The sequence below is a fragment of the Coffea arabica genome, chromosome 11e (genome assembly GCF_036785885.1).
Source record: "Coffea arabica cultivar ET-39 chromosome 11e, Coffea Arabica ET-39 HiFi, whole genome shotgun sequence".
NCBI classification, from domain to species: domain Eukaryota; kingdom Viridiplantae; phylum Streptophyta; class Magnoliopsida; order Gentianales; family Rubiaceae; genus Coffea; species Coffea arabica.
The window spans coordinates 33,354,048-33,381,307 of NC_092331.1; the positions used below are offsets into that span (position 1 = coordinate 33,354,048).

Sequence of the window (27,260 nt, forward strand, 5' to 3'; positions counted from 1 at the left end):
CGCAGGACGGGATGGTTTAAAAGAATAAAGCGAAAGGAACATGGCGGGTGCGATCATACCAGCACTAATGCACCGGATCCCATCAGAACTCCGAAGTTAAGCATGCTTGGGCGAGAATAGTACTAGGATGGGTGACCCCCTGGGAATTCCTCTTGTTGCACCCCTCTCTTTTTTGTTTCGAAATCCAAATTTCCTATTCGTTCTTTATCCTGTAGTAATTTAGCTCCGTCGGAACGATTGCTTAATATTTTGCTTCTTGTCGAAGCGTGAAGGAGGATCTGAAGGCGCGAGACAAATTAGGAACGGTACGGCTCGATCAAAGCCCGGATCGTCGCTCAAATTTGTCGGCGCAAATGTATCAGCGCAAGCGTGAAGGATTGATTTCATGATAATTTAGAGTTGCGGGATGATGGAAAAAAACAGGGGGCAAATCAATAACAAAAAAAAAATATGAAAGCAAATAAATAAAAGGATAATAGGAAAATGCTTGAATTGACGCTTAAAATGAATTTCGGTCTAGAAAAGCCACACTGCTTCGCAGGACGGGGTAGTTTAAAAGAATAAAGCGAAAGGAACATGGCGGGTGTGATCATACCAGCACTAATGCACTGGATCCCATCAGAACTCCGAAGTTAAGCATGCTTGGGCGAGAGTAGTACTTGGATTGGTGACCCCCTGGGAAGTCCTCGTGTTACACCCCTCTCTTTTTTGTTTCGAAATCCAAATTTCCTATTCGTTCTTTATCCTGTAGTAATTTAGCTCCGTCGGAACGATTGCTTAATATTTTGCTTCTTGTCGAAGCGTGAAGGAGGATCTGAAGGCGCGAGACAAATCAGGAACGGTACGGCTCGATCAAAGCCCGGATCGTCGCTCAAATTTGTCGGCGCAAATGTATCAGCGCAAGCGTGAAGGATTGATTTCATGATAATTTAGAGTTGCGGGATGATGGAAAAAAACAGGGGGCAAATCAATAACAAAAAAAAATATGAAAGCAAATAAATAAAAGGATAATAGGAAAATGCTTGAATTGACGATTAAAATGAATTTCGGTCTAGAAAAGCCACACTGCTTCGCAGGACGGGGTAGTTTAAAAGAATAAAGCGAAAGGAACATGGCGGGTGCGATCATACCAGCACTAATGCACCGGATCCCATCAGAACTCCGAAGTTAAGCATGCTTGGGCGAGAGTAGTACTAGGATGGGTGACCCCCTGGGAAGTCCTCTTGTTGCACCCCTTTCTTTTTTGTTTCGAAATTCAAATTTTCTATTCGTTCTTTATCCTGTAGTAATTTAGGTCCTTCGGAACGATTGCTTTATATTTTGCTTCTTCTCGAAGCATGAAGGCGGATCTGAAGCGAGACAAATCAGGAACGGTACGGCTCGATCAAAGCCCGAATCGTCGCTCAAATTTGTCGGCGCAAATGTATCAGCGCAAGCGTGAAGGATTGATTTCATGATAATTTAGAGTTGCGGGATGATGGAAAAAAACAGGGGGCAAATCAATATAAAAAAAATTATGAAAGCAAATAAATAAAAGGATAATATGAAAATGCTTGAATTGACGCTTAAAATGAATTTCGGTCTAGAAAAGCCACACTGCTTCGCAGGACGGGGTAGTTTAAAAGAATAAAGCGAAAGGAATATGGCGGGTGCGATCATACCAGCACTAATGCACCGGATCCCATCAGAACTTCGAAATTAAGCGTGTTTGGGCGAGAGTAGTACTTGGATTGGTGACCCCCTGGGAAGTCCTCGTGTTGCACCCCTCTCTTTTTTGTTTCGAAATCCAAATTTCCTATTCGTTCTTTATCCTGTAGTAATTTAGCTCCGTCGGAACGATTGCTTAATATTTTGCTTCTTGTCGAAGCGTGAAGGAGGATCTGAAGGCGCGAGACAAATCAGGAACGGTACGGTTCGATCAAAGCCCGGATCGCCGCTCAAATTTGTCGGCGCAAATGTATCAGCGCAAGCATGAAGGATTGATTTCATGATAATTTAGAGTTGCGGGATGATGGAAAAAAACAGGGGGCAAATCAATAACAAAAAAAAATATGAAAGCAAATAAACAAAAGGGTAAGAGAAAAATGCTTGAATTGACGCTTAAAATGAATTTCGGTCTAGAAAAGCCACACTGCTTCGCAGGACGGGATGGTTTAAAAGAATAAAGCGAAAGGAACATGGCGGGTGCGATCATACCAGCACTAATGCACCGGATCCCATCAGAACTCCGAAGTTAAGCATGCTTGGGCGAGAGTAGTACTAGGATGGGTGACCCCCTGGGAATTCCTCTTGTTGCACCCCTCTCTTTTTTGTTTCGAAATCCAAATTTCCTATTCGTTCTTTATCCTGTAGTAATTTAGCTCCGTCGGAACGATTGCTTAATATTTTGCTTCTTGTCGAAGCGTGAAGGAGGATCTGAAGGCGCGAGACAAATTAGGAACGGTACGGCTCGATCAAAGCCCGGATCGTCGCTCAAATTTGTCGGCGCAAATGTATCAGCGCAAGCGTGAAGGATTGATTTCATGATAATTTAGAGTTGCGGGATGATGGAAAAAAACAGGGGGCAAATCAATAACAAAAAAAAAATATGAAAGCAAATAAATAAAAGGATAATAGGAAAATGCTTGAATTGACGCTTAAAATGAATTTCGGTCTAGAAAAGCCACACTGCTTCGCAGGACGGGGTAGTTTAAAAGAATAAAGCGAAAGGAACATGGCGGGTGTGATCATACCAGCACTAATGCACCGGATCCCATCAGAACTCCGAAGTTAAGCATGCTTGGGCGAGAGTAGTACTTGGATTGGTGACCCCCTGGGAAGTCCTCGTGTTACACCCCTCTCTTTTTTGTTTCGAAATCCAAATTTCCTATTCGTTCTTTATCCTGTAGTAATTTAGCTCCGTCGGAACGATTGCTTAATATTTTGCTTCTTGTCGAAGCGTGAAGGAGGATCTGAAGGCGCGAGACAAATCAGGAACGGTACGGCTCGATCAAAGCCCGGATCGTCGCTCAAATTTGTCGGCGCAAATGTATCAGCGCAAGCGTGAAGGATTGATTTCATGATAATTTAGAGTTGCGGGATGATGGAAAAAAACAGGGGGCAAATCAATAACAAAAAAAAATATGAAAGCAAATAAATAAAAGGATAATAGGAAAATGCTTGAATTGACGATTAAAATGAATTTCGGTCTAGAAAAGCCACACTGCTTCGCAGGACGGGGTAGTTTAAAAGAATAAAGCGAAAGGAACATGGCGGGTGCGATCATACCAGCACTAATGCACCGGATCCCATCAGAACTCCGAAGTTAAGCATGCTTGGGCGAGAGTAGTACTAGGATGGGTGACCCCCTGGGAAGTCCTCTTGTTGCACCCCTTTCTTTTTTGTTTCGAAATTCAAATTTTCTATTCGTTCTTTATCCTGTAGTAATTTAGGTCCTTCGGAACGATTGCTTTATATTTTGCTTCTTCTCGAAGCATGAAGGCGGATCTGAAGCGAGACAAATCAGGAACGGTACGGCTCGATCAAAGCCCGAATCGTCGCTCAAATTTGTCGGCGCAAATGTATCAGCGCAAGCGTGAAGGATTGATTTCATGATAATTTAGAGTTGCGGGATGATGGAAAAAAACAGGGGGCAAATCAATATAAAAAAAATTATGAAAGCAAATAAATAAAAGGATAATATGAAAATGCTTGAATTGACGCTTAAAATGAATTTCGGTCTAGAAAAGCCACACTGCTTCGCAGGACGGGGTAGTTTAAAAGAATAAAGCGAAAGGAATATGGCGGGTGCGATCATACCAGCACTAATGCACCGGATCCCATCAGAACTTCGAAATTAAGCGTGTTTGGGCGAGAGTAGTACTTGGATTGGTGACCCCCTGGGAAGTCCTCGTGTTGCACCCCTCTCTTTTTTGTTTCGAAATCCAAATTTCCTATTCGTTCTTTATCCTGTAGTAATTTAGCTCCGTCGGAACGATTGCTTAATATTTTGCTTCTTGTCGAAGCGTGAAGGAGGATCTGAAGGCGCGAGACAAATCAGGAACGGTACGGCTCGATCAAAGCCCGGATCGTCGCTCAAATTTGTCGGCGCAAATGTATCAGCGCAAGCGTGAATGATTGATTTCATGATAATTTAGAGTTGCGGGATGATGGAAAAAAACCGGGGGCAAATCAATAACAAAAAAAAATATGAAAGTAAATAAATAAAAGGATAATAGGAAAATGCTTGAATTGACGCTTAAAATGAATTTCGGTCTAGAAAAGCCACACTGCTTCGCAGGACGGGGTAGTTTAAAAGAATAAAGCGAAAGAAATATGGCGGGTGCGATCATACCAGCACTAATGCACCGGATCCCATCAGAACTTCGAAATTAAGCGTGTTTGGGCGAGAGTAGTACTTGGATTGGTGACCCCCTGGGAAGTCCTCGTGTTGCACCCCTCTCTTTTTTGTTTCGAAATCCAAATTTCCTATTCGTTCTTTATCCTGTAGTAATTTAGCTCCGTCGGAACGATTGCTTAATATTTTGCTTCTTGTCGAAGTGTGAAGGAGGATCTGAAGGCGCGAGACAAATCAGGAACGGTACGGTTCGATCAAAGCCCGGATCGTCGCTCAAATTTGTCGGCGCAAATGTATCAGCGCAAGCGTGAAGGATTGATTTCATGATAATTTAGAGTTGCGGGATGATGGAAAAAAACAGGGGGCAAATCAATAACAAAAAAAAATATGAAAGTAAATAAATAAAAGGATAATAGGAAAATGCTTGAATTGACGCTTAAAATGAATTTCGGTCTAGAAAAGCCACACTGCTTCGCAGGACGGGGTAGTTTAAAAGAATAAAGCGAAAGGAATATGGCGGGTGCGATCATACCAGCACTAATGCACCGGATCCCATCAGAACTTCGAAATTAAGCGTGTTTGGGCGAGAGTAGTACTTGGATTGGTGACCCCCTGGGAAGTCCTCGTGTTGCACCCCTCTCTTTTTTGTTTCGAAATCCAAATTTCCTATTCGTTCTTTATCCTGTAGTAATTTAGCTCCGTCGGAACGATTGCTTAATATTTTGCTTCTTGTCGAAGGGTGAAGGAGGATCTGAAGGCGCGAGACAAATCAGGAACGGTACGGCTCGATCAAAGCCCGGATCGTCGATCAAATTTATCGGCGCAAATGTATCAGCGCAAGCGTGAAGGATTGATTTCATGATAATGTAGAGTTGCTGGATGATGGAAAAAAACAGGGGGCAAATCAATAACAAAAAAAATTACGAAAGCAAATAAATAAAAGGATAATAGGAAAATGCTTGAATTCACGCTTAAAATGAATTTCGGTCTAGAAAAGCCACACTGCTTCGCAGGACGGGATAGTTTAAAACAATAAAGCGAAAGGAATATGGCGGGTGCGATCATACCAGCACTAATGCACCGGATCCCATCAGAACTTCGAAATTAAGCGTGTTTGGGCGAGAGTAGTACTTGGATTGGTGACCCCCTGGGAAGTCCTCGTGTTGCACCCCTCTCTTTTTTGTTTCGAAATCCAAATTTCCTATTCGTTCTTTATCCTGTAGTAATTTAGCTCCGTCGGAACGATTGCTTAATATTTTGCTTCTTGTCGAAGGGTGAAGGAGGATCTGAAGGCGCGAGACAAATCAGGAACGGTACGGCTCGATCAAAGCCCGGATCGTCGATCAAATTTGTCGGCGCAAATGTATCAGCGCAAGCGTGAAGGATTGATTTCATGATAATGTAGAGTTGCTGGATGATGGAAAAAAACAGGGGGCAAATCAATAACAAAAAAAATTACGAAAGCAAATAAATAAAAGGATAATAGGAAAATGCTTGAATTGACGCTTAAAATGAATTTCGGTCTAGAAAAGCCACACTGCTTCGCAGGACGGGGTAGTTTAAAAGAATAAAGCGAAAGGAATATGGCGGGTGCGATCATACCAGCACTAATGCACCGGATCCCATCAGAACTTCGAAATTAAGCGTGTTTGGGCGAGAGTAGTACTTGGATTGGTGACCCCCTGGGAAGTCCTCGTGTTGCACCCCTCTCTTTTTTGTTTCGAAATCCAAATTTCCTATTCGTTCTTTATCCTGTAGTAATTTAGCTCCGTCGGAACGATTGCTTAATATTTTGCTTCTTGTCGAAGCGTGAAGGAGGATCTGAAGGCGCGAGACAAATCAGGAACGGTACGGCTCGATCAAAGCCCGGATCGTCGCTCAAATTTGTCGGCGCAAATGTATCAGCGCAAGCGTGAATGATTGATTTCATGATAATTTAGAGTTGCGGGATGATGGAAAAAAACAGGGGGCAAATCAATAACAAAAAAAAATATGAAAGTAAATAAATAAAAGGATAATAGGAAAATGCTTGAATTGACGCTTAAAATGAATTTCGGTCTAGAAAAGCCACACTGCTTCGCAGGACGGGGTAGTTTAAAAGAATAAAGCGAAAGAAATATGGCGGGTGCGATCATACCAGCACTAATGCACCGGATCCCATCAGAACTTCGAAATTAAGCGTGTTTGGGCGAGAGTAGTACTTGGATTGGTGACCCCCTGGGAAGTCCTCGTGTTGCACCCCTCTCTTTTTTGTTTCGAAATCCAAATTTCCTATTCGTTCTTTATCCAGTAGTAATTTAGCTCCGTCGGAACGATTGCTTAATATTTTGCTTCTTGTCGAAGTGTGAAGGAAGATCTGAAGGCGCGAGACAAATCAGGAACGGTACGGTTCGATCAAAGCCCGGATCGTCGCTCAAATTTGTCGGCGCAAATGTATCAGCGTAAGCGTGAAGGATTGATTTCATGATAATTTAGAGTTGCGGGATGATGGAAAAAAACAGGGGGCAAATCAATAAAAAAAAAAAAATATGAAAGCAAATAAATAAAAGGATAATAGGAAAATGCTTGAATTGACGCTTAAAATGAATTTCGGTCTAGAAAAGCCACACTGCTTCGCAGGACGGGGTAGTTTAAAAGAATAAAGCGAAAGGAATATGGCGGGTGCGATCATACCAGCACTAATGCACCGGATCCCATCAGAACTTCGAAATTAAGCGTGTTTGGGCGAGAGTAGTACTTGGATTGGTGACCCCCTGGGAAGTCCTCGTGTTGCACCCCTCTCTTTTTTGTTTCGAAATCCAAATTTCCTATTCGTTCTTTATCCAGTAGTAATTTAGCTCCGTCGGAACGATTGCTTAATATTTTGCTTCTTGTCGAAGTGTGAAGAAGGATCTGAAGGCGCGAGACAAATCAGGAACGGTACGGTTCGATCAAAGCCCGGATCGTCGCTCAAATTTGTCGGCGCAAATGTATCAGCGTAAGCGTGAAGGATTGATTTCATGATAATTTAGAGTTGCGGGATGATGGAAAAAAACAGGGGGCAAATCAATAACAAAAAAAAATATGAAAGCAAATAAACAAAAGGGTAAGAGAAAAATGCTTGAATTGACGCTTAAAATTAATTTTGGTCTAGAAAAGCCACACTGCTTCGCAGGACGGGGTAGTTTAAAAGAATAAAGCGAAAGGAATATGGCGGGTGCGATCATACCAGCACTAATGCATCGGATCCCATCAGAACTTCGAAATTAAGCGTGTTTGGGCGAGAGTAGTACTAGGATGGGTGACCCCGTGGGAAGTCCTCGTGTTGCACCCCTCTCTTTTTTGTTTCGAAATCCAAATTTCCTATTCGTTCTTTATCCTGTAGTAATTTAGCTCCGTCAGAACGATTGCTTAATATTTTGCTTCTTGTCGAAGCGTGAAGGAGGATCTGAAGGCGCGAGACAAATCAGGAACGGTACGGCTCGATCAAAGCCCGGATCGTCGCTCAAATTTGTCGGCGCAAATGTATCAGCGCAAGCGTGAAGGATTGATTTCATGATAATGTAGAGTTGCGGGATGATGGAAAAAAACAGGGGGCAAATCAATAACAAAAAAAATTATGAAAGCAAATAAACAAAAGGGTAAGAGAAAAATGCTTGAATTGACGCTTAAAATGAATTTCGGTCTAGAAAAGCCACACTGCTTCGCAGGACGGGGTAGTTTAAAAGAATAAAGCGAAAGGAATATGGCGGGTGCGATCATACCAGCACTAATGCACCGGATCCCATCAGAACTTCGAAATTAAGCGTGTTTGGGCGAGAGTAGTACTTGGATTGGTGACCCCCTGGGAAGTCCTCGTGTTGCACCCCTCTCTTTTTTGTTTCGAAATCCAAATTTCCTATTCGTTCTTTATCCTGTAGTAATTTAGCTCCGTCGGAACGATTGCTTAATATTTTGCTTCTTGTCGAAGGGTGAAGGAGGATCTGAAGGCGCGAGACAAATCAGGAACGGTACGGCTCGATCAAAGCCCGGATCGTCGATCAAATTTGTCGGCGCAAATGTATCAGCGCAAGCGTGAAGGATTGATTTCATGATAATGTAGAGTTGCTGGATGATGGAAAAAAACAGGGGGCAAATCAATAACAAAAAAAATTACGAAAGCAAATAAATAAAAGGATAATAGGAAAATGCTTGAATTGACGCTTAAAATGAATTTCGGTCTAGAAAAGCCACACTGCTTCGCAGGACGGGGTAGTTTAAAAGAATAAAGCGAAAGGAATATGGCGGGTGCGATCATACCAGCACTAATGCACCGGATCCCATCAGAACTTCGAAATTAAGCGTGTTTGGGCGAGAGTAGTACTAGGATGGGTGACCCCGTGGGAAGTCCTCGTGTTGCACCCCTCTCTTTTTTGTTTCGAAATCCAAATTTCCTATTCGTTCTTTATCCTGTAGTAATTTAGCTCCGTCGGAACGATTGCTTAATATTTTGCTTCTTGTCGAAGCGTGAAGGAGGATCTGAAGGCGCGAGACAAATCAGGAACGGTACGGCTCGATCAAAGCCCGGATCGTCGCTCAAATTTGTCGGCGCAAATGTATCAGCGCAAGCGTGAATGATTGATTTCATGATAATTTAGAGTTGCGGGATGATGGAAAAAAACAGGGGGCAAATCAATAACAAAAAAAAATATGAAAGCAAATAAATAAAAGGATAATAGGAAAATGCTTGAATTGACGCTTAAAATGAATTTCGGTCTAGAAAAGCCACACTGCTTCGCAGGACGGGGTAGTTTAAAAGAATAAAGCGAAAGAAATATGGCGGGTGCGATCATACCAGCACTAATGCACCGGATCCCATCAGAACTTCGAAATTAAGCGTGTTTGGGCGAGAGTAGTACTTGGATTGGTGACCCCCTGGGAAGTCCTCGTGTTGCACCCCTCTCTTTTTTGTTTCGAAATCCAAATTTCCTATTCGTTCTTTATCCTGTAGTAATTTAGCTCTGTCGGAACGATTGCTTAATATTTTGCTTCTTGTCGAAGCGTGAAGGAGGATCTGAAGGCGCGAGACAAATCAGGAACGGTACGGCTCGATCAAAGCCCGGATCGTCGCTCAAATTTGTCGGCGCAAATGTATCAGCGTAAGTGTGAAGGATTGATTTCATGATAATTTAGAGTTGCGGGATGATGGAAAAAAACAGGGGGCAAATCAATAACAAAAAAAAAATATGAAAGCAAATAAATAAAAGGATAATAGGAAAATGCTTGAATTGACGCTTAAAATGAATTTCGGTCTAGAAAAGCCACACTGCTTCGCAGGACGGGGTAGTTTAAAAGAATAAAGCGAAAGGAATATGGCGGGTGCGATCATACCAGCACTAATGCACCGGATCCCATCAGAACTTCGAAATTAAGCGTGTTTGGGCGAGAGTAGTACTTGGATTGGTGACCCCCTGGGAAGTCCTCGTGTTGCACCCCTCTCTTTTTTGTTTCGAAATCCAAATTTCCTATTCGTTCTTTATCCTGTAGTAATTTAGCTCTGTCGGAACGATTGCTTAATATTTTGCTTCTTGTCGAAGCGTGAAGGAGGATCTGAAGGCGCGAGACAAATCAGGAACGGTACGGCTCGATCAAAGCCCGGATCGTCGCTCAAATTTGTCGGCGCAAATGTATCAGCGCAAGCGTGAAGGATTGATTTCATGATAATTTAGAGTTGCGGGATGATGGAAAAAAACAGGGGGCAAATCAATAACAAAAAAAAATATGAAAGCAAATAAACAAAAGGGTAAGAGAAAAATGCTTGAATTGACGCTTAAAATTAATTTTGGTCTAGAAAAGCCACACTGCTTCGCAGGACGGGGTAGTTTAAAAGAATAAAGCGAAAGGAATATGGCGGGTGCGATCATACCAGCACTAATGCATCGGATCCCATCAGAACTTCGAAATTAAGCGTGTTTGGGCGAGAGTAGTACTAGGATGGGTGACCCCGTGGGAAGTCCTCGTGTTGCACCCCTCTCTTTTTTGTTTCGAAATCCAAATTTCCTATTCGTTCTTTATCCTGTAGTAATTTAGCTCCGTCAGAACGATTGCTTAATATTTTGCTTCTTGTCGAAGCGTGAAGGAGGATCTGAAGGCGCGAGACAAATCAGGAACGGTACGGCTCGATCAAAGCCCGGATCGTCGCTCAAATTTGTCGGCGCAAATGTATCAGCGCAAGCGTGAAGGATTGATTTCATGATAATGTAGAGTTGCGGGATGATGGAAAAAAACAGGGGGCAAATCAATAACAAAAAAAATTATGAAAGCAAATAAACAAAAGGGTAAGAGAAAAATGCTTGAATTGACGCTTAAAATGAATTTCGGTCTAGAAAAGCCACACTGCTTCGCAGGACGGGGTAGTTTAAAAGAATAAAGCGAAAGGAATATGGCGGGTGCGATCATACCAGCACTAATGCACCGGATCCCATCAGAACTTCGAAATTAAGCGTGTTTGGGCGAGAGTAGTACTTGGATTGGTGACCCCCTGGGAAGTCCTCGTGTTGCACCCCTCTCTTTTTTGTTTCGAAATCCAAATTTCCTATTCGTTCTTTATCCTGTAGTAATTTAGCTCCGTCGGAACGATTGCTTAATATTTTGCTTCTTGTCGAAGGGTGAAGGAGGATCTGAAGGCGCGAGACAAATCAGGAACGGTACGGCTCGATCAAAGCCCGGATCGTCGATCAAATTTGTCGGCGCAAATGTATCAGCGCAAGCGTGAAGGATTGATTTCATGATAATGTAGAGTTGCTGGATGATGGAAAAAAACAGGGGGCAAATCAATAACAAAAAAAATTACGAAAGCAAATAAATAAAAGGATAATAGGAAAATGCTTGAATTGACGCTTAAAATGAATTTCGGTCTAGAAAAGCCACACTGCTTCGCAGGACGGGGTAGTTTAAAAGAATAAAGCGAAAGGAATATGGCGGGTGCGATCATACCAGCACTAATGCACCGGATCCCATCAGAACTTCGAAATTAAGCGTGTTTGGGCGAGAGTAGTACTAGGATGGGTGACCCCGTGGGAAGTCCTCGTGTTGCACCCCTCTCTTTTTTGTTTCGAAATCCAAATTTCCTATTCGTTCTTTATCCTGTAGTAATTTAGCTCCGTCGGAACGATTGCTTAATATTTTGCTTCTTGTCGAAGCGTGAAGGAGGATCTGAAGGCGCGAGACAAATCAGGAACGGTACGGCTCGATCAAAGCCCGGATCGTCGCTCAAATTTGTCGGCGCAAATGTATCAGCGCAAGCGTGAATGATTGATTTCATGATAATTTAGAGTTGCGGGATGATGGAAAAAAACAGGGGGCAAATCAATAACAAAAAAAAATATGAAAGCAAATAAATAAAAGGATAATAGGAAAATGCTTGAATTGACGCTTAAAATGAATTTCGGTCTAGAAAAGCCACACTGCTTCGCAGGACGGGGTAGTTTAAAAGAATAAAGCGAAAGAAATATGGCGGGTGCGATCATACCAGCACTAATGCACCGGATCCCATCAGAACTTCGAAATTAAGCGTGTTTGGGCGAGAGTAGTACTTGGATTGGTGACCCCCTGGGAAGTCCTCGTGTTGCACCCCTCTCTTTTTTGTTTCGAAATCCAAATTTCCTATTCGTTCTTTATCCTGTAGTAATTTAGCTCTGTCGGAACGATTGCTTAATATTTTGCTTCTTGTCGAAGCGTGAAGGAGGATCTGAAGGCGCGAGACAAATCAGGAACGGTACGGCTCGATCAAAGCCCGGATCGTCGCTCAAATTTGTCGGCGCAAATGTATCAGCGTAAGTGTGAAGGATTGATTTCATGATAATTTAGAGTTGCGGGATGATGGAAAAAAACAGGGGGCAAATCAATAACAAAAAAAAAATATGAAAGCAAATAAATAAAAGGATAATAGGAAAATGCTTGAATTGACGCTTAAAATGAATTTCGGTCTAGAAAAGCCACACTGCTTCGCAGGACGGGGTAGTTTAAAAGAATAAAGCGAAAGGAATATGGCGGGTGCGATCATACCAGCACTAATGCACCGGATCCCATCAGAACTTCGAAATTAAGCGTGTTTGGGCGAGAGTAGTACTTGGATTGGTGACCCCCTGGGAAGTCCTCGTGTTGCACCCCTCTCTTTTTTGTTTCGAAATCCAAATTTCCTATTCGTTCTTTATCCTGTAGTAATTTAGCTCTGTCGGAACGATTGCTTAATATTTTGCTTCTTGTCGAAGCGTGAAGGAGGATCTGAAGGCGCGAGACAAATCAGGAACGGTACGGCTCGATCAAAGCCCGGATCGTCGCTCAAATTTGTCGGCGCAAATGTATCAGCGCAAGCGTGAAGGATTGATTTCATGATAATTTAGAGTTGCGGGATGATGGAAAAAAACAGGGGGCAAATCAATAACAAAAAAAAAATATGAAAGCAAATAAATAAAAGGATAATAGGAAAATGCTTGAATTGACGCTTAAAATGAATTTCGGTCTAGAAAAGCCACACTGCTTCGCAGGACGGGGTAGTTTAAAAGAATAAAGCAAAAGGAATATGGCGGGTGCGATCATACCAGCACTAATGCACCGGATCCCATCAGAACTTCGAAATTAAGCGTGTTTGGGCGAGAGTAGTACTTGGATTGGTGACCCCCTGGGAAGTCCTCGTGTTGCACCCCTCTCTTTTTTGTTTCGAAATCCAAATTTCCTATTCGTTCTTTATCCTGTAGTAATTTAGCTCCGTCGGAACGATTGCTTAATATTTTGCTTCTTGTCGAAGCGTGAAGGAGGATCTGAAGGCGCGAGACAAATCAGGAACGGTACGGCTCGATCAAAGCCCGGATCGTCGCTCAAATTTGTCGGCGCAAATGTATCAGCGCAAGCGTGAATGATTGATTTCATGATAATTTAGAGTTGCGGGATGATGGAAAAAAACAGGGGGCAAATCAATAACAAAAAAAAATATGAAAGTAAATAAATAAAAGGATAATAGGAAAATGCTTGAATTGACGCTTAAAATGAATTTCGGTCTAGAAAAGCCACACTGCTTCGCAGGACGGGGTAGTTTAAAAGAATAAAGCGAAAGAAATATGGCGGGTGCGATCATACCAGCACTAATGCACCGGATCCCATCAGAACTTCGAAATTAAGCGTGTTTGGGCGAGAGTAGTACTTGGATTGGTGACCCCCTGGGAAGTCCTCGTGTTGCACCCCTCTCTTTTTTGTTTCGAAATCCAAATTTCCTATTCGTTCTTTATCCAGTAGTAATTTAGCTCCGTCGGAACGATTGCTTAATATTTTGCTTCTTGTCGAAGTGTGAAGGAAGATCTGAAGGCGCGAGACAAATCAGGAACGGTACGGTTCGATCAAAGCCCGGATCGTCGCTCAAATTTGTCGGCGCAAATGTATCAGCGTAAGCGTGAAGGATTGATTTCATGATAATTTAGAGTTGCGGGATGATGGAAAAAAACAGGGGGCAAATCAATAACAAAAAAAAATATGAAAGTAAATAAATAAAAGGATAATAGGAAAATGCTTGAATTGACGCTTAAAATGAATTTCGGTCTAGAAAAGCCACACTGCTTCGCAGGACGGGGTAGTTTAAAAGAATAAAGCGAAAGAAATATGGCGGGTGCGATCATACCAGCACTAATGCACCGGATCCCATCAGAACTTCGAAATTAAGCGTGTTTGGGCGAGAGTAGTACTTGGATTGGTGACCCCCTGGGAAGTCCTCGTGTTGCACCCCTCTCTTTTTTGTTTCGAAATCCAAATTTCCTATTCGTTCTTTATCCAGTAGTAATTTAGCTCCGTCGGAACGATTGCTTAATATTTTGCTTCTTGTCGAAGTGTGAAGGAAGATCTGAAGGCGCGAGACAAATCAGGAACGGTACGGTTCGATCAAAGCCCGGATCGTCGCTCAAATTTGTCGGCGCAAATGTATCAGCGTAAGCGTGAAGGATTGATTTCATGATAATTTAGAGTTGCGGGATGATGGAAAAAAACAGGGGGCAAATCAATAAAAAAAAAAAAATATGAAAGCAAATAAATAAAAGGATAATAGGAAAATGCTTGAATTGACGCTTAAAATGAATTTCGGTCTAGAAAAGCCACACTGCTTCGCAGGACGGGGTAGTTTAAAAGAATAAAGCGAAAGGAATATGGCGGGTGCGATCATACCAGCACTAATGCACCGGATCCCATCAGAACTTCGAAATTAAGCGTGTTTGGGCGAGAGTAGTACTTGGATTGGTGACCCCCTGGGAAGTCCTCGTGTTGCACCCCTCTCTTTTTTGTTTCGAAATCCAAATTTCCTATTCGTTCTTTATCCAGTAGTAATTTAGCTCCGTCGGAACGATTGCTTAATATTTTGCTTCTTGTCGAAGTGTGAAGAAGGATCTGAAGGCGCGAGACAAATCAGGAACGGTACGGTTCGATCAAAGCCCGGATCGTCGCTCAAATTTGTCGGCGCAAATGTATCAGCGTAAGCGTGAAGGATTGATTTCATGATAATTTAGAGTTGCGGGATGATGGAAAAAAACAGGGGGCAAATCAATAACAAAAAAAAATATGAAAGCAAATAAACAAAAGGGTAAGAGAAAAATGCTTGAATTGACGCTTAAAATTAATTTTGGTCTAGAAAAGCCACACTGCTTCGCAGGACGGGGTAGTTTAAAAGAATAAAGCGAAAGGAATATGGCGGGTGCGATCATACCAGCACTAATGCATCGGATCCCATCAGAACTTCGAAATTAAGCGTGTTTGGGCGAGAGTAGTACTAGGATGGGTGACCCCGTGGGAAGTCCTCGTGTTGCACCCCTCTCTTTTTTGTTTCGAAATCCAAATTTCCTATTCGTTCTTTATCCTGTAGTAATTTAGCTCCGTCAGAACGATTGCTTAATATTTTGCTTCTTGTCGAAGCGTGAAGGAGGATCTGAAGGCGCGAGACAAATCAGGAACGGTACGGCTCGATCAAAGCCCGGATCGTCGCTCAAATTTGTCGGCGCAAATGTATCAGCGCAAGCGTGAAGGATTGATTTCATGATAATGTAGAGTTGCGGGATGATGGAAAAAAACAGGGGGCAAATCAATAACAAAAAAAATTATGAAAGCAAATAAACAAAAGGGTAAGAGAAAAATGCTTGAATTGACGCTTAAAATGAATTTCGGTCTAGAAAAGCCACACTGCTTCGCAGGACGGGGTAGTTTAAAAGAATAAAGCGAAAGGAATATGGCGGGTGCGATCATACCAGCACTAATGCACCGGATCCCATCAGAACTTCGAAATTAAGCGTGTTTGGGCGAGAGTAGTACTTGGATTGGTGACCCCCTGGGAAGTCCTCGTGTTGCACCCCTCTCTTTTTTGTTTCGAAATCCAAATTTCCTATTCGTTCTTTATCCTGTAGTAATTTAGCTCCGTCGGAACGATTGCTTAATATTTTGCTTCTTGTCGAAGGGTGAAGGAGGATCTGAAGGCGCGAGACAAATCAGGAACGGTACGGCTCGATCAAAGCCCGGATCGTCGATCAAATTTGTCGGCGCAAATGTATCAGCGCAAGCGTGAAGGATTGATTTCATGATAATGTAGAGTTGCTGGATGATGGAAAAAAACAGGGGGCAAATCAATAACAAAAAAAATTACGAAAGCAAATAAATAAAAGGATAATAGGAAAATGCTTGAATTGACGCTTAAAATGAATTTCGGTCTAGAAAAGCCACACTGCTTCGCAGGACGGGGTAGTTTAAAAGAATAAAGCGAAAGGAATATGGCGGGTGCGATCATACCAGCACTAATGCACCGGATCCCATCAGAACTTCGAAATTAAGCGTGTTTGGGCGAGAGTAGTACTAGGATGGGTGACCCCGTGGGAAGTCCTCGTGTTGCACCCCTCTCTTTTTTGTTTCGAAATCCAAATTTCCTATTCGTTCTTTATCCTGTAGTAATTTAGCTCCGTCGGAACGATTGCTTAATATTTTGCTTCTTGTCGAAGCGTGAAGGAGGATCTGAAGGCGCGAGACAAATCAGGAACGGTACGGCTCGATCAAAGCCCGGATCGTCGCTCAAATTTGTCGGCGCAAATGTATCAGCGCAAGCGTGAATGATTGATTTCATGATAATTTAGAGTTGCGGGATGATGGAAAAAAACAGGGGGCAAATCAATAACAAAAAAAAATATGAAAGCAAATAAATAAAAGGATAATAGGAAAATGCTTGAATTGACGCTTAAAATGAATTTCGGTCTAGAAAAGCCACACTGCTTCGCAGGACGGGGTAGTTTAAAAGAATAAAGCGAAAGAAATATGGCGGGTGCGATCATACCAGCACTAATGCACCGGATCCCATCAGAACTTCGAAATTAAGCGTGTTTGGGCGAGAGTAGTACTTGGATTGGTGACCCCCTGGGAAGTCCTCGTGTTGCACCCCTCTCTTTTTTGTTTCGAAATCCAAATTTCCTATTCGTTCTTTATCCTGTAGTAATTTAGCTCTGTCGGAACGATTGCTTAATATTTTGCTTCTTGTCGAAGCGTGAAGGAGGATCTGAAGGCGCGAGACAAATCAGGAACGGTACGGCTCGATCAAAGCCCGGATCGTCGCTCAAATTTGTCGGCGCAAATGTATCAGCGTAAGCGTGAAGGATTGATTTCATGATAATTTAGAGTTGCGGGATGATGGAAAAAAACAGGGGGCAAATCAATAACAAAAAAAAAATATGAAAGCAAATAAATAAAAGGATAATAGGAAAATGCTTGAATTGACGCTTAAAATGAATTTCGGTCTAGAAAAGCCACACTGCTTCGCAGGACGGGGTAGTTTAAAAGAATAAAGCGAAAGGAATATGGCGGGTGCGATCATACCAGCACTAATGCACCGGATCCCATCAGAACTTCGAAATTAAGCGTGTTTGGGCGAGAGTAGTACTTGGATTGGTGACCCCCTGGGAAGTCCTCGTGTTGCACCCCTCTCTTTTTTGTTTCGAAATCCAAATTTCCTATTCGTTCTTTATCCTGTAGTAATTTAGCTCTGTCGGAACGATTGCTTAATATTTTGCTTCTTGTCGAAGCGTGAAGGAGGATCTGAAGGCGCGAGACAAATCAGGAACGGTACGGCTCGATCAAAGCCCGGATCGTCGCTCAAATTTGTCGGCGCAAATGTATCAGCGCAAGCGTGAAGGATTGATTTCATGATAATTTAGAGTTGCGGGATGATGGAAAAAAACAGGGGGCAAATCAATAACAAAAAAAAAATATGAAAGCAAATAAATAAAAGGATAATAGGAAAATGCTTGAATTGACGCTTAAAATGAATTTCGGTCTAGAAAAGCCACACTGCTTCGCAGGACGGGGTAGTTTAAAAGAATAAAGCAAAAGGAATATGGCGGGTGCGATCATACCAGCACTAATGCACCGGATCCCATCAGAACTTCGAAATTAAGCGTGTTTGGGCGAGAGTAGTACTTGGATTGGTGACCCCCTGGGAAGTCCTCGTGTTGCACCCCTCTCTTTTTTGTTTCGAAATCGAAATTTCCTATTCGTTCTTTATCCAGTAGTAATTTAGCTCCGTCGGAACGATTGCATAATATTTTGCTTCTTGCCGAAGCGTGAAGGAGGATCTGAAGGCGCGAGACAAATCAGGAACGGTACGGTTCGATCAAAGCCCGGATCGTCGCTCAAATTTGTCGGCGCAAATGTATCAGCGCAAGCATGAAGGATTGATTTCATGATAATTTAGAGTTGCGGGATGATGGAAAAAAACAGGGGGCAAATCAATAACAAAAAAAAATATGAAAGCAAATAAACAAAAGGGTAAGAGAAAAATGCTTGAATTGACGCTTAAAATGAATTTCGTTCGAGAAAAGCCACACTGCTTCGCAGGACGGGATGGTTTAAAAGAATAAAGCGAAAGGAACATGGCGGGTGCGATCATACCAGCACTAATGCACCGGATCCCATCAGAACTCCGAAGTTAAGCATGCTTGGGCGAGAGTAGTACTAGGATGGGTGACCCCCTGGGAATTCCTCTTGTTGCACCCCTCTTTTTTTTGTTTCGAAATCCAAATTTCCTATTCGTTCTTTATCCTGTAGTAATTTAGCTCCGTCGGAACGATTGCTTAATATTTTGCTTCTTGTCGAAGCGTGAAGGAGGATCTGAAGGCGCGAGACAAATCAGGAACGGTACGGCTCGATCAAAGCCCGGATCGTCGCTCAAATTTGTCGGCGCAAATGTATCAGCGCAAGCGTGAAGGATTGATTTCATGATAATGTAGAGTTGCTGGATGATGGAAAAAAACAGGGGGCAAATCAATAACAAAAAAAATTACGAAAGCAAATAAATAAAAGGATAATAGGAAAATGCTTGAATTGACGCTTAAAATGAATTTCGGTCTAGAAAAGCCACACTGCTTCGCAGGACGGGGTAGTTTAAAAGAATAAAGCGAAAGGAATATGGCGGGTGCGATCATACCAGCACTAATGCACCGGATCCCATCAGAACTTCGAAATTAAGCGTGTTTGGGCGAGAGTAGTACTAGGATGGGTGACCCCGTGGGAAGTCCTCGTGTTGCACCCCTCTCTTTTTTGTTTCGAAATCCAAATTTCCTATTCGTTCTTTATCCTGTAGTAATTTAGCTCCGTCGGAACGATTGCTTAATATTTTGCTTCTTGTCGAAGCGTGAAGGAGGATCTGAAGGCGCGAGACAAATCAGGAACGGTACGGCTCGATCAAAGCCCGGATCGTCGCTCAAATTTGTCGGCGCAAATGTATCAGCGCAAGCGTGAATGATTGATTTCATGATAATTTAGAGTTGCGGGATGATGGAAAAAAACAGGGGGCAAATCAATAACAAAAAAAAATATGAAAGCAAATAAATAAAAGGATAATAGGAAAATGCTTGAATTGACGCTTAAAATGAATTTCGGTCTAGAAAAGCCACACTGCTTCGCAGGACGGGGTAGTTTAAAAGAATAAAGCGAAAGAAATATGGCGGGTGCGATCATACCAGCACTAATGCACCGGATCCCATCAGAACTTCGAAATTAAGCGTGTTTGGGCGAGAGTAGTACTTGGATTGGTGACCCCCTGGGAAGTCCTCGTGTTGCACCCCTCTCTTTTTTGTTTCGAAATCCAAATTTCCTATTCGTTCTTTATCCTGTAGTAATTTAGCTCCGTCGGAACGATTGCTTAATATTTTGCTTCTTGTCGAAGGGTGAAGGAGGATCTGAAGGCGCGAGACAAATCAGGAACGGTACGGCTCGATCAAAGCCCGGATCGTCGATCAAATTTGTCGGCGCAAATTTATCAGCGCAAGCGTGAAGGATTGATTTCATGATAATGTAGAGTTGCTGGATGATGGAAAAAAACAGGGGGCAAATCAATAACAAAAAAAATTACGAAAGCAAATAAATAAAAGGATAATAGGAAAATGCTTGAATTGACGCTTAAAATGAATTTCGGTCTAGAAAAGCCACACTGCTTCGCAGGACGGGGTAGTTTAAAAGAATAAAGCGAAAGGAATATGGCGGGTGCGATCATACCAGCACTAATGCACCGGATCCCATCAGAACTTCGAAATTAAGCGTGTTTGGGCGAGAGTAGTACTTGGATTGGTGACCCCCTGGGAAGTCCTCGTGTTGCACCCCTCTCTTTTTTGTTTCGAAATCCAAATTTCCTATTCGTTCTTTATCCTGTAGTAATTTAGCTCCGTCGGAACGATTGCTTAATATTTTGCTTCTTGTCGAAGCGTGAAGGAGGATCTGAAGGCGCGAGACAAATCAGGAACGGTACGGCTCGATCAAAGCCCGGATCGTCGCTCAAATTTGTCGGCGCAAATGTATCAGCGCAAGCGTGAATGATTGATTTCATGATAATTTAGAGTTGCGGGATGATGGAAAAAAACAGGGGGCAAATCAATAACAAAAAAAAATATGAAAGTAAATAAATAAAAGGATAATAGGAAAATGCTTGAATTGACGCTTAAAATGAATTTCGGTCTAGAAAAGCCACACTGCTTCGCAGGACGGGGTAGTTTAAAAGAATAAAGCGAAAGAAATATGGCGGGTGCGATCATACCAGCACTAATGCACCGGATCCCATCAGAACTTCGAAATTAAGCGTGTTTGGGCGAGAGTAGTACTTGGATTGGTGACCCCCTGGGAAGTCCTCGTGTTGCACCCCTCTCTTTTTTGTTTCGAAATCCAAATTTCCTATTCGTTCTTTATCCAGTAGTAATTTAGCTCCGTCGGAACGATTGCTTAATATTTTGCTTCTTGTCGAAGCGTGAAAGAGGATCTGAAGGCGCGAGACAAATCAGGAACGGTACGGCTCGATCAAAGCCCGGATCGTCGCTCAAATTTGTCGGCGCAAATGTATCAGCGTAAGCGTGAATGATTGATTTCATGATAATTTAGAGTTGCGGGATGATGGAAAAAAACAGGGGGCAAATCAATAACAAAAAAAAAATATGAAAGCAAATAAATAAAAGGATAATAGGAAAATGCTTGAATTGACGCTTAAAATGAATTTCGGTCTAGAAAAGCCACACTGCTTCGCAGGACGGGGTAGTTTAAAAGAATAAAGCGAAAGGAATATGGCGGGTGCGATCATACCAGCACTAATGCACCGGATCCCATCAGAACTTCGAAATTAAGCGTGTTTGGGCGAGAGTAGTACTTGGATTGGTGACCCCCTGGGAAGTCCTCGTGTTGCACCCCTCCCTTTTTTGTTTCGAAATCCAAATTTCCTATTCGTTCTTTATCCAGTAGTAATTTAGCTCCGTCGGAACGATTGCTTAATATTTTGCTTCTTGTCGAAGCGTGAAGGAGGATCTGAAGGCGCGAGACAAATCAGGAACGGTACGGCTCGATCAAAGCCCGGATCGTCGCTCAAATTTGTCGGCGCAAATGTATCAGCGTAAGCGTGAATGATTGATTTCATGATAATTTAGAGTTGCGGGATGATGGAAAAAAACAGGGGGCAAATCAATAACAAAAAAAAAATATGAAAGCAAATAAATAAAAGGATAATAGGAAAATGCTTGAATTGACGCTTAAAATGAATTTCGGTCTAGAAAAGCCACACTGCTTCGCAGGACGGGGTAGTTTAAAAGAATAAAGCGAAAGGAATATGGCGGGTGCGATCATACCAGCACTAATGCACCGGATCCCATCAGAACTTCGAAATTAAGCGTGTTTGGGCGAGAGTAGTACTTGGATTGGTGACCCCCTGGGAAGTCCTCGTGTTGCACCCCTCCCTTTTTTGTTTCGAAATCCAAATTTCCTATTCGTTCTTTATCCAGTAGTAATTTAGCTCCGTCGGAACGATTGCTTAATATTTTGCTTCTTGTCGAAGTGTGAAGGAGGATCTGAAGGCGCGAGACAAATCAGGAACGGTACGGTTCGATCAAAGCCCGGATCGTCGCTCAAATTTGTCGGCGCAAATGTATCAGCGTAAGCGTGAAGGATTGATTTCATGATAATTTAGAGTTGCGGGATGATGGAAAAAAATAGGGGGCAAATCAATAACAAAAAAAAATATGAAAGCAAATAAACAAAAGGGTAAGAGAAAAATGCTTGAATTGACGCTTAAAATCAATTTTGGTCTAGAAAAGCCACACTGCTTCGCAGGACGGGGTAGTTTAAAAGAATAAAGCGAAAGGAATATGGCGGGTGCGATCATACCAGCACTAATGCACCGGATCCCATCAGAACTTCGAAATTAAGCGTGTTTGGGCGAGAGTAGTACTAGGATGGGTGACCCCGTGGGAAGTCCTCGTGTTGCACCCCTCTCTTTTTTGTTTCGAAATCCAAATTTCCTATTCGTTCTTTATCCTGTAGTAATTTAGCTCCGTCGGAACGATTGCTTAATATTTTGCTTCTTGTCGAAGCGTGAAGGAGGATCTGAAGGCGCGAGACAAATCAGGAACGGTACGGCTCGATCAAAGCCCGGATCGTCGCTCAAATTTGTCGGCGCAAATGTATCAGCGCAAGCGTGAAGGATTGATTTCATGATAATGTAGAGTTGCGGGATGATGGAAAAAAACAGGGGGCAAATCAATAACAAAAAAAATTATGAAAGCAAATAAACAAAAGGGTAAGAGAAAAATGCTTGAATTGACGCTTAAAATGAATTTCGGTCTAGAAAAGCCACACTGCTTCGCAGGACGGGGTAGTTTAAAAGAATAAAGCGAAAGGAATATGGCGGGTGCGATCATACCAGCACTAATGCACCGGATCCCATCAGAACTTCGAAATTAAGCGTGTTTGGGCGAGAGTAGTACTTGGATTGGTGACCCCCTGGGAAGTCCTCGTGTTGCACCCCTCTCTTTTTTGTTTCGAAATCCAAATTTCCTATTCGTTCTTTATCCTGTAGTAATTTAGCTCCGTCGGAACGATTGCTTAATATTTTGCTTCTTGTCGAAGGGTGAAGGAGGATCTGAAGGCGCGAGACAAATCAGGAACGGTACGGCTCGATCAAAGCCCGGATCGTCGATCAAATTTGTCGGCGCAAATGTATCAGCGCAAGCGTGAAGGATTGATTTCATGATAATGTAGAGTTGCTGGATGATGGAAAAAAACAGGGGGCAAATCAATAACAAAAAAAATTACGAAAGCAAATAAATAAAAGGATAATAGGAAAATGCTTGAATTGACGCTTAAAATGAATTTCGGTCTAGAAAAGCCACACTGCTTCGCAGGACGGGGTAGTTTAAAAGAATAAAGCGAAAGGAATATGGCGGGTGCGATCATACCAGCACTAATGCACCGGATCCCATCAGAACTTCGAAATTAAGCGTGTTTGGGCGAGAGTAGTACTAGGATGGGTGACCCCGTGGGAAGTCCTCGTGTTGCACCCCTCTCTTTTTTGTTTCGAAATCCAAATTTCCTATTCGTTCTTTATCCTGTAGTAATTTAGCTCCGTCGGAACGATTGCTTAATATTTTGCTTCTTGTCGAAGCGTGAAGGAGGATCTGAAGGCACGAGACAAATCAGGAACGGTACGGCTCGATCAAAGCCCGGATCGTCGCTCAAATTTGTCGGCGCAAATGTATCAGCGCAAGCGTGAATGATTGATTTCATGATAATTTAGAGTTGCGGGATGATGGAAAAAAACAGGGGGCAAATCAATAACAAAAAAAAATATGAAAGCAAATAAATAAAAGGATAATAGGAAAATGCTTGAATTGACGCTTAAAATGAATTTCGGTCTAGAAAAGCCACACTGCTTCGCAGGACGGGGTAGTTTAAAAGAATAAAGCGAAAGAAATATGGCGGGTGCGATCATACCAGCACTAATGCACCGGATCCCATCAGAACTTCGAAATTAAGCGTGTTTGGGCGAGAGTAGTACTTGGATTGGTGACCCCCTGGGAAGTCCTCGTGTTGCACCCCTCTCTTTTTTGTTTCGAAATCCAAATTTCCTATTCGTTCTTTATCCTGTAGTAATTTAGCTCTGTCGGAACGATTGCTTAATATTTTGCTTCTTGTCGAAGCGTGAAGGAGGATCTGAAGGCGCGAGACAAATCAGGAACGGTACGGCTCGATCAAAGCCCGGATCGTCGCTCAAATTTGTCGGCGCAAATGTATCAGCGTAAGCGTGAAGGATTGATTTCATGATAATGTAGAGTTGCGGGATGATGGAAAAAAACAGGGGGCAAATCAATAACAAAAAAAAAATATGAAAGCAAATAAATAAAAGGATAATAGGAAAATGCTTGAATTGACGCTTAAAATGAATTTCGGTCTAGAAAAGCCACACTGCTTCGCAGGACGGGGTAGTTTAAAAGAATAAAGCGAAAGGAATATGGCGGGTGCGATCATACCAGCACTAATGCACCGGATCCCATCAGAACTTCGAAATTAAGCGTGTTTGGGCGAGAGTAGTACTTGGATTGGTGACCCCCTGGGAAGTCCTCGTGTTGCACCCCTCTCTTTTTTGTTTCGAAATCCAAATTTCCTATTCGTTCTTTATCCTGTAGTAATTTAGCTCTGTCGGAACGATTGCTTAATATTTTGCTTCTTGTCGAAGCGTGAAGGAGGATCTGAAGGCGCGAGACAAATCAGGAACGGTATGGCTCGATCAAAGCCCGGATCGTCGCTCAAATTTGTCGGCGCAAATGTATCAGCGCAAGCGTGAAGGATTGATTTCATGATAATTTAGAGTTGCGGGATGATGGAAAAAAACAGGGGGCAAATCAATAACAAAAAAAAAATATGAAAGCAAATAAATAAAAGGATAATAGGAAAATGCTTGAATTGACGCTTAAAATGAATTTCGGTCTAGAAAAGCCACACTGCTTCGCAGGACGGGGTAGTTTAAAAGAATAAAGCAAAAGGAATATGGCGGGTGCGATCATACCAGCACTAATGCACCGGATCCCATCAGAACATCGAAATTAAGCGTGTTTGGGCGAGAGTAGTACTTGGATTGGTGACCCCCTGGGAAGTCCTCGTGTTGCACCCCTCTCTTTTTTGTTTCGAAATCCAAATTTCCTATTCGTTCTTTATCCAGTAGTAATTTAGCTCCGTCGGAACGATTGCTTAATATTTTGCTTCTTGTCGAAGCGTGAAGGAGGATCTGAAGGCGCGAGACAAATCAGGAACGGTACGGCTCGATCAAAGCCCGGATCGTCGATCAAATTTATCGGCGCAAATGTATCAGCGCAAGCGTGAAGGATTGATTTCATGATAATGTAGAGTTGCTGGATGATGGAAAAAAACAGGGGGCAAATCAATAACAAAAAAAATTACGAAAGCAAATAAATAAAAGGATAATAGGAAAATGCTTGAATTGACGCTTAAAATGAATTTCAGTCTAGAAAAGCCACACTGCTTCGCAGGACGGGGTAGTTTAAAACAATAAAGCGAAAGGAACATGGCGGGTGCGATCATACCAGCACTAATGCACCGGATCCCATCAGAACTCCGAAGTTAAGCATGCTTGGGCGAGAGTAGTACTAGGATGGGTGACCCCCTGGGAAGTCCTCTTGTTGCACCCCTCTCTTTTTTGTTTCGAAATCCAAATTTCCTATTCGTTCTTTATCCTGTAGTAATTTAGCTCCGTCGGAACGATTGCTTAATATTTTGCTTCTTGTCGAAGCGTGAAGGAGGATCTGAAGGCGCGAGACAAATCAGGAACGGTACGGCTCGATCAAAGCCCGGATCGTCGCTCAAATTTGTCGGCGCAAATGTATCAGCGCAAGCATGAAGGATTGATTTCATGATAATTTAGAGTTGCGGGATGATGGAAAAAAATAGGGGGCAAATCAATAACAAAAAAAAATATGAAAGCAAATAAATAAAAGGATAATAGGAAAATGCTTGAATTGACGCTTAAAATGAATTTCGGTCTAGAAAAGCCACACTGCTTCGCAGGACGGGGTAGTTTAAAAGAATAAAGCGAAAGGAATATGGCGGGTGCGATCATACCAGCACTAATGCACCGGATCCCATCAGAACTTCGAAATTAAGCGTGTTTGGGCGAGAGTAGTACTTGGATTGGTGACCCCCTGGGAAGTCCTCGTGTTGCACCCCTCTCTTTTTTGTTTCGAAATCCAAATTTCCTATTCGTTCTTTATCCAGTAGTAATTTAGGTCCTTCGGAACGATTGCTTCATATTTTGCTTTTTCTCGAAGCATGAAGGCGGATCTGAAGGCGCGAGACAAATCAGGAACGGTACGGCTCGATCAAAGCCCGGATCGTCGCTCAAATTTGTCGGCGCAACTGTATCAGCGCAAGCGTGAAGGATTGATTTCATGATAATTTAGAGTTGCGGGATGATGGAAAAAAACAGGGGGCAAATCAATAACAAAAAAAAAATATGAAAGCAAATAAATAAAAGGATAATAGGAAAATGCTTGAATTGACGCTTAAAATGAATTTCGGTCTAGAAAAGCCACACTGCTTCGCAGGACGGGGTAGTTTAAAAGAATAAAGCGAAAGGAATATGGCGGGTGCGATCATACCAGCACTAATGCACCGGATCCCATCAGAACATCGAAATTAAGCGTGTTTGGGCGAGAGTAGTACTTGGATTGGTGACCCCCTGGGAAGTCCTCGTGTTGCACCCATCTCTTTTTTGTTTCGAAATCCAAATTTCCTATTCGTTCTTTATCCTGTAGTAATTTAGCTCCGTCGGAACGATTGCTTAATATTTTGCTTCTTGTCGAAGCGTGAAGGAGGATCTGAAGGCGCGAGACAAATCAGGAACGGTACGGCTCGATCAAAGCCCGGATCGTCGCTCAAATTTGTCGGCGCAAATGTATCAGCGCAAGCGTGAAGGATTGATTTCATGATAATTTAGAGTTGCGGGATGATGGAAAAAAACAGGGGGCAAATCAATAACAAAAAAAAATATGAAAGCAAATAAACAAAAGGGTAAGAGAAAAATGCTTGAATTGACGCTTAAAATGAATTTCGGTCTAGAAAAGCCACACTGCTTCGCAGGACGGGATGGTTTAAAAGAATAAAGCGAAAGGAACATGGCGGGTGCGATCATACCAGCACTAATGCACCGGATCCCATCAGAACTCCGAAGTTAAGCATGCTTGGGCGAGAGTAGTACTAGGATGGGTGACCCCCTGGGAAGTCCTCTTGTTGCACCCCTCTCTTTTTTGTTTCGAAATTCAAATTTTCTATTCGTTCTTTATCCTGTAGTAATTTAGGTCCTTCGGAACGATTGCTTTATATTTTGCTTCTTCTCGAAGCATGAAGGTGGATCTGAAGCGAGACAAATCAGGAACGGTACGGTTCGATCAAAGCCCGGATCGTCGCTCAAATTTGTCGGCGCAAATGTATCAGCGCAAGCATGAAGGATTGATTTCATGATAATTTAGAGTTGCGGGATGATGGAAAAAAACAGGGGGCAAATCAATAACAAAAAAAAATATGAAAGCAAATAAACAAAAGGGTAAGAGAAAAATGCTTGAATTGACGCTTAAAATGA

General features: G+C 42.5%; 51 non-coding genes across 51 annotated transcripts; all 51 read left to right on the forward strand.

The window, feature by feature from the left end:
* The first annotated feature begins 45 nt into the window (after positions 1 to 45).
* On the forward strand, positions 46 to 164 carry LOC140032134 (5S ribosomal RNA). The gene has a single exon (XR_011836059.1). It is a non-coding gene; the product is annotated as a 5S ribosomal RNA (ribosomal RNA).
* A 417-nt stretch (positions 165 to 581) lies between these two features.
* On the forward strand, positions 582 to 700 carry LOC140032441 (5S ribosomal RNA). Its single transcript, XR_011836367.1, has one exon. It is a non-coding gene; the product is annotated as a 5S ribosomal RNA (ribosomal RNA).
* Positions 701 to 1,116: 416 nt separating this feature from the next.
* Positions 1,117 to 1,235, forward strand: LOC140031765 (5S ribosomal RNA). The gene has a single exon (XR_011835689.1). It is a non-coding gene; the product is annotated as a 5S ribosomal RNA (ribosomal RNA).
* Positions 1,236 to 1,647: 412 nt separating this feature from the next.
* Positions 1,648 to 1,766, forward strand: LOC140022492 (5S ribosomal RNA). The gene has a single exon (XR_011826474.1). It is a non-coding gene; the product is annotated as a 5S ribosomal RNA (ribosomal RNA).
* Positions 1,767 to 2,182: 416 nt separating this feature from the next.
* Positions 2,183 to 2,301, forward strand: LOC140031887 (5S ribosomal RNA). The gene has a single exon (XR_011835812.1). It is a non-coding gene; the product is annotated as a 5S ribosomal RNA (ribosomal RNA).
* Positions 2,302 to 2,718: 417 nt separating this feature from the next.
* On the forward strand, positions 2,719 to 2,837 carry LOC140032245 (5S ribosomal RNA). Its single transcript, XR_011836170.1, has one exon. It is a non-coding gene; the product is annotated as a 5S ribosomal RNA (ribosomal RNA).
* A 416-nt stretch (positions 2,838 to 3,253) lies between these two features.
* On the forward strand, positions 3,254 to 3,372 carry LOC140031766 (5S ribosomal RNA). The gene has a single exon (XR_011835690.1). It is a non-coding gene; the product is annotated as a 5S ribosomal RNA (ribosomal RNA).
* A 412-nt stretch (positions 3,373 to 3,784) lies between these two features.
* LOC140022494 (5S ribosomal RNA) lies at positions 3,785 to 3,903 on the forward strand. Its single transcript, XR_011826476.1, has one exon. It is a non-coding gene; the product is annotated as a 5S ribosomal RNA (ribosomal RNA).
* A 416-nt stretch (positions 3,904 to 4,319) lies between these two features.
* Positions 4,320 to 4,438, forward strand: LOC140022495 (5S ribosomal RNA). The gene has a single exon (XR_011826477.1). It is a non-coding gene; the product is annotated as a 5S ribosomal RNA (ribosomal RNA).
* Positions 4,439 to 4,854: 416 nt separating this feature from the next.
* Positions 4,855 to 4,973, forward strand: LOC140022496 (5S ribosomal RNA). Its single transcript, XR_011826478.1, has one exon. It is a non-coding gene; the product is annotated as a 5S ribosomal RNA (ribosomal RNA).
* A 416-nt stretch (positions 4,974 to 5,389) lies between these two features.
* Positions 5,390 to 5,508, forward strand: LOC140022497 (5S ribosomal RNA). The gene has a single exon (XR_011826479.1). It is a non-coding gene; the product is annotated as a 5S ribosomal RNA (ribosomal RNA).
* Positions 5,509 to 5,924: 416 nt separating this feature from the next.
* LOC140022498 (5S ribosomal RNA) lies at positions 5,925 to 6,043 on the forward strand. The gene has a single exon (XR_011826480.1). It is a non-coding gene; the product is annotated as a 5S ribosomal RNA (ribosomal RNA).
* A 416-nt stretch (positions 6,044 to 6,459) lies between these two features.
* On the forward strand, positions 6,460 to 6,578 carry LOC140022499 (5S ribosomal RNA). The gene has a single exon (XR_011826481.1). It is a non-coding gene; the product is annotated as a 5S ribosomal RNA (ribosomal RNA).
* Positions 6,579 to 6,995: 417 nt separating this feature from the next.
* On the forward strand, positions 6,996 to 7,114 carry LOC140022500 (5S ribosomal RNA). The gene has a single exon (XR_011826482.1). It is a non-coding gene; the product is annotated as a 5S ribosomal RNA (ribosomal RNA).
* A 416-nt stretch (positions 7,115 to 7,530) lies between these two features.
* Positions 7,531 to 7,649, forward strand: LOC140032604 (5S ribosomal RNA). The gene has a single exon (XR_011836529.1). It is a non-coding gene; the product is annotated as a 5S ribosomal RNA (ribosomal RNA).
* Positions 7,650 to 8,065: 416 nt separating this feature from the next.
* LOC140022501 (5S ribosomal RNA) lies at positions 8,066 to 8,184 on the forward strand. Its single transcript, XR_011826483.1, has one exon. It is a non-coding gene; the product is annotated as a 5S ribosomal RNA (ribosomal RNA).
* A 416-nt stretch (positions 8,185 to 8,600) lies between these two features.
* Positions 8,601 to 8,719, forward strand: LOC140032146 (5S ribosomal RNA). The gene has a single exon (XR_011836071.1). It is a non-coding gene; the product is annotated as a 5S ribosomal RNA (ribosomal RNA).
* A 416-nt stretch (positions 8,720 to 9,135) lies between these two features.
* LOC140022502 (5S ribosomal RNA) lies at positions 9,136 to 9,254 on the forward strand. Its single transcript, XR_011826484.1, has one exon. It is a non-coding gene; the product is annotated as a 5S ribosomal RNA (ribosomal RNA).
* A 417-nt stretch (positions 9,255 to 9,671) lies between these two features.
* LOC140022503 (5S ribosomal RNA) lies at positions 9,672 to 9,790 on the forward strand. Its single transcript, XR_011826485.1, has one exon. It is a non-coding gene; the product is annotated as a 5S ribosomal RNA (ribosomal RNA).
* Positions 9,791 to 10,206: 416 nt separating this feature from the next.
* Positions 10,207 to 10,325, forward strand: LOC140032605 (5S ribosomal RNA). Its single transcript, XR_011836530.1, has one exon. It is a non-coding gene; the product is annotated as a 5S ribosomal RNA (ribosomal RNA).
* A 416-nt stretch (positions 10,326 to 10,741) lies between these two features.
* Positions 10,742 to 10,860, forward strand: LOC140022505 (5S ribosomal RNA). Its single transcript, XR_011826487.1, has one exon. It is a non-coding gene; the product is annotated as a 5S ribosomal RNA (ribosomal RNA).
* A 416-nt stretch (positions 10,861 to 11,276) lies between these two features.
* On the forward strand, positions 11,277 to 11,395 carry LOC140032147 (5S ribosomal RNA). Its single transcript, XR_011836072.1, has one exon. It is a non-coding gene; the product is annotated as a 5S ribosomal RNA (ribosomal RNA).
* A 416-nt stretch (positions 11,396 to 11,811) lies between these two features.
* On the forward strand, positions 11,812 to 11,930 carry LOC140022506 (5S ribosomal RNA). Its single transcript, XR_011826488.1, has one exon. It is a non-coding gene; the product is annotated as a 5S ribosomal RNA (ribosomal RNA).
* Positions 11,931 to 12,347: 417 nt separating this feature from the next.
* Positions 12,348 to 12,466, forward strand: LOC140022507 (5S ribosomal RNA). Its single transcript, XR_011826489.1, has one exon. It is a non-coding gene; the product is annotated as a 5S ribosomal RNA (ribosomal RNA).
* A 417-nt stretch (positions 12,467 to 12,883) lies between these two features.
* Positions 12,884 to 13,002, forward strand: LOC140022508 (5S ribosomal RNA). Its single transcript, XR_011826490.1, has one exon. It is a non-coding gene; the product is annotated as a 5S ribosomal RNA (ribosomal RNA).
* A 416-nt stretch (positions 13,003 to 13,418) lies between these two features.
* LOC140022509 (5S ribosomal RNA) lies at positions 13,419 to 13,537 on the forward strand. The gene has a single exon (XR_011826491.1). It is a non-coding gene; the product is annotated as a 5S ribosomal RNA (ribosomal RNA).
* A 416-nt stretch (positions 13,538 to 13,953) lies between these two features.
* On the forward strand, positions 13,954 to 14,072 carry LOC140022510 (5S ribosomal RNA). The gene has a single exon (XR_011826492.1). It is a non-coding gene; the product is annotated as a 5S ribosomal RNA (ribosomal RNA).
* Positions 14,073 to 14,489: 417 nt separating this feature from the next.
* On the forward strand, positions 14,490 to 14,608 carry LOC140022511 (5S ribosomal RNA). The gene has a single exon (XR_011826493.1). It is a non-coding gene; the product is annotated as a 5S ribosomal RNA (ribosomal RNA).
* A 416-nt stretch (positions 14,609 to 15,024) lies between these two features.
* LOC140032606 (5S ribosomal RNA) lies at positions 15,025 to 15,143 on the forward strand. Its single transcript, XR_011836531.1, has one exon. It is a non-coding gene; the product is annotated as a 5S ribosomal RNA (ribosomal RNA).
* Positions 15,144 to 15,559: 416 nt separating this feature from the next.
* On the forward strand, positions 15,560 to 15,678 carry LOC140022512 (5S ribosomal RNA). The gene has a single exon (XR_011826494.1). It is a non-coding gene; the product is annotated as a 5S ribosomal RNA (ribosomal RNA).
* A 416-nt stretch (positions 15,679 to 16,094) lies between these two features.
* LOC140032148 (5S ribosomal RNA) lies at positions 16,095 to 16,213 on the forward strand. The gene has a single exon (XR_011836073.1). It is a non-coding gene; the product is annotated as a 5S ribosomal RNA (ribosomal RNA).
* A 416-nt stretch (positions 16,214 to 16,629) lies between these two features.
* LOC140022513 (5S ribosomal RNA) lies at positions 16,630 to 16,748 on the forward strand. Its single transcript, XR_011826495.1, has one exon. It is a non-coding gene; the product is annotated as a 5S ribosomal RNA (ribosomal RNA).
* A 417-nt stretch (positions 16,749 to 17,165) lies between these two features.
* On the forward strand, positions 17,166 to 17,284 carry LOC140022514 (5S ribosomal RNA). Its single transcript, XR_011826496.1, has one exon. It is a non-coding gene; the product is annotated as a 5S ribosomal RNA (ribosomal RNA).
* A 417-nt stretch (positions 17,285 to 17,701) lies between these two features.
* LOC140022516 (5S ribosomal RNA) lies at positions 17,702 to 17,820 on the forward strand. The gene has a single exon (XR_011826498.1). It is a non-coding gene; the product is annotated as a 5S ribosomal RNA (ribosomal RNA).
* A 416-nt stretch (positions 17,821 to 18,236) lies between these two features.
* LOC140031888 (5S ribosomal RNA) lies at positions 18,237 to 18,355 on the forward strand. The gene has a single exon (XR_011835813.1). It is a non-coding gene; the product is annotated as a 5S ribosomal RNA (ribosomal RNA).
* A 416-nt stretch (positions 18,356 to 18,771) lies between these two features.
* Positions 18,772 to 18,890, forward strand: LOC140032149 (5S ribosomal RNA). The gene has a single exon (XR_011836074.1). It is a non-coding gene; the product is annotated as a 5S ribosomal RNA (ribosomal RNA).
* Positions 18,891 to 19,306: 416 nt separating this feature from the next.
* Positions 19,307 to 19,425, forward strand: LOC140022517 (5S ribosomal RNA). Its single transcript, XR_011826499.1, has one exon. It is a non-coding gene; the product is annotated as a 5S ribosomal RNA (ribosomal RNA).
* A 416-nt stretch (positions 19,426 to 19,841) lies between these two features.
* On the forward strand, positions 19,842 to 19,960 carry LOC140022518 (5S ribosomal RNA). The gene has a single exon (XR_011826500.1). It is a non-coding gene; the product is annotated as a 5S ribosomal RNA (ribosomal RNA).
* Positions 19,961 to 20,376: 416 nt separating this feature from the next.
* Positions 20,377 to 20,495, forward strand: LOC140022519 (5S ribosomal RNA). Its single transcript, XR_011826501.1, has one exon. It is a non-coding gene; the product is annotated as a 5S ribosomal RNA (ribosomal RNA).
* A 417-nt stretch (positions 20,496 to 20,912) lies between these two features.
* Positions 20,913 to 21,031, forward strand: LOC140022520 (5S ribosomal RNA). The gene has a single exon (XR_011826502.1). It is a non-coding gene; the product is annotated as a 5S ribosomal RNA (ribosomal RNA).
* Positions 21,032 to 21,448: 417 nt separating this feature from the next.
* Positions 21,449 to 21,567, forward strand: LOC140022521 (5S ribosomal RNA). The gene has a single exon (XR_011826503.1). It is a non-coding gene; the product is annotated as a 5S ribosomal RNA (ribosomal RNA).
* A 416-nt stretch (positions 21,568 to 21,983) lies between these two features.
* Positions 21,984 to 22,102, forward strand: LOC140032150 (5S ribosomal RNA). The gene has a single exon (XR_011836075.1). It is a non-coding gene; the product is annotated as a 5S ribosomal RNA (ribosomal RNA).
* Positions 22,103 to 22,518: 416 nt separating this feature from the next.
* Positions 22,519 to 22,637, forward strand: LOC140022522 (5S ribosomal RNA). Its single transcript, XR_011826504.1, has one exon. It is a non-coding gene; the product is annotated as a 5S ribosomal RNA (ribosomal RNA).
* A 416-nt stretch (positions 22,638 to 23,053) lies between these two features.
* Positions 23,054 to 23,172, forward strand: LOC140032151 (5S ribosomal RNA). The gene has a single exon (XR_011836076.1). It is a non-coding gene; the product is annotated as a 5S ribosomal RNA (ribosomal RNA).
* Positions 23,173 to 23,588: 416 nt separating this feature from the next.
* LOC140022523 (5S ribosomal RNA) lies at positions 23,589 to 23,707 on the forward strand. The gene has a single exon (XR_011826505.1). It is a non-coding gene; the product is annotated as a 5S ribosomal RNA (ribosomal RNA).
* Positions 23,708 to 24,124: 417 nt separating this feature from the next.
* LOC140022524 (5S ribosomal RNA) lies at positions 24,125 to 24,243 on the forward strand. Its single transcript, XR_011826506.1, has one exon. It is a non-coding gene; the product is annotated as a 5S ribosomal RNA (ribosomal RNA).
* A 417-nt stretch (positions 24,244 to 24,660) lies between these two features.
* Positions 24,661 to 24,779, forward strand: LOC140024535 (5S ribosomal RNA). The gene has a single exon (XR_011828509.1). It is a non-coding gene; the product is annotated as a 5S ribosomal RNA (ribosomal RNA).
* Positions 24,780 to 25,195: 416 nt separating this feature from the next.
* On the forward strand, positions 25,196 to 25,314 carry LOC140031767 (5S ribosomal RNA). The gene has a single exon (XR_011835692.1). It is a non-coding gene; the product is annotated as a 5S ribosomal RNA (ribosomal RNA).
* Positions 25,315 to 25,730: 416 nt separating this feature from the next.
* On the forward strand, positions 25,731 to 25,849 carry LOC140022525 (5S ribosomal RNA). Its single transcript, XR_011826507.1, has one exon. It is a non-coding gene; the product is annotated as a 5S ribosomal RNA (ribosomal RNA).
* Positions 25,850 to 26,266: 417 nt separating this feature from the next.
* On the forward strand, positions 26,267 to 26,385 carry LOC140024829 (5S ribosomal RNA). The gene has a single exon (XR_011828805.1). It is a non-coding gene; the product is annotated as a 5S ribosomal RNA (ribosomal RNA).
* Positions 26,386 to 26,801: 416 nt separating this feature from the next.
* LOC140031768 (5S ribosomal RNA) lies at positions 26,802 to 26,920 on the forward strand. Its single transcript, XR_011835693.1, has one exon. It is a non-coding gene; the product is annotated as a 5S ribosomal RNA (ribosomal RNA).
* The last annotated feature ends 340 nt before the right edge of the window (positions 26,921 to 27,260 follow it).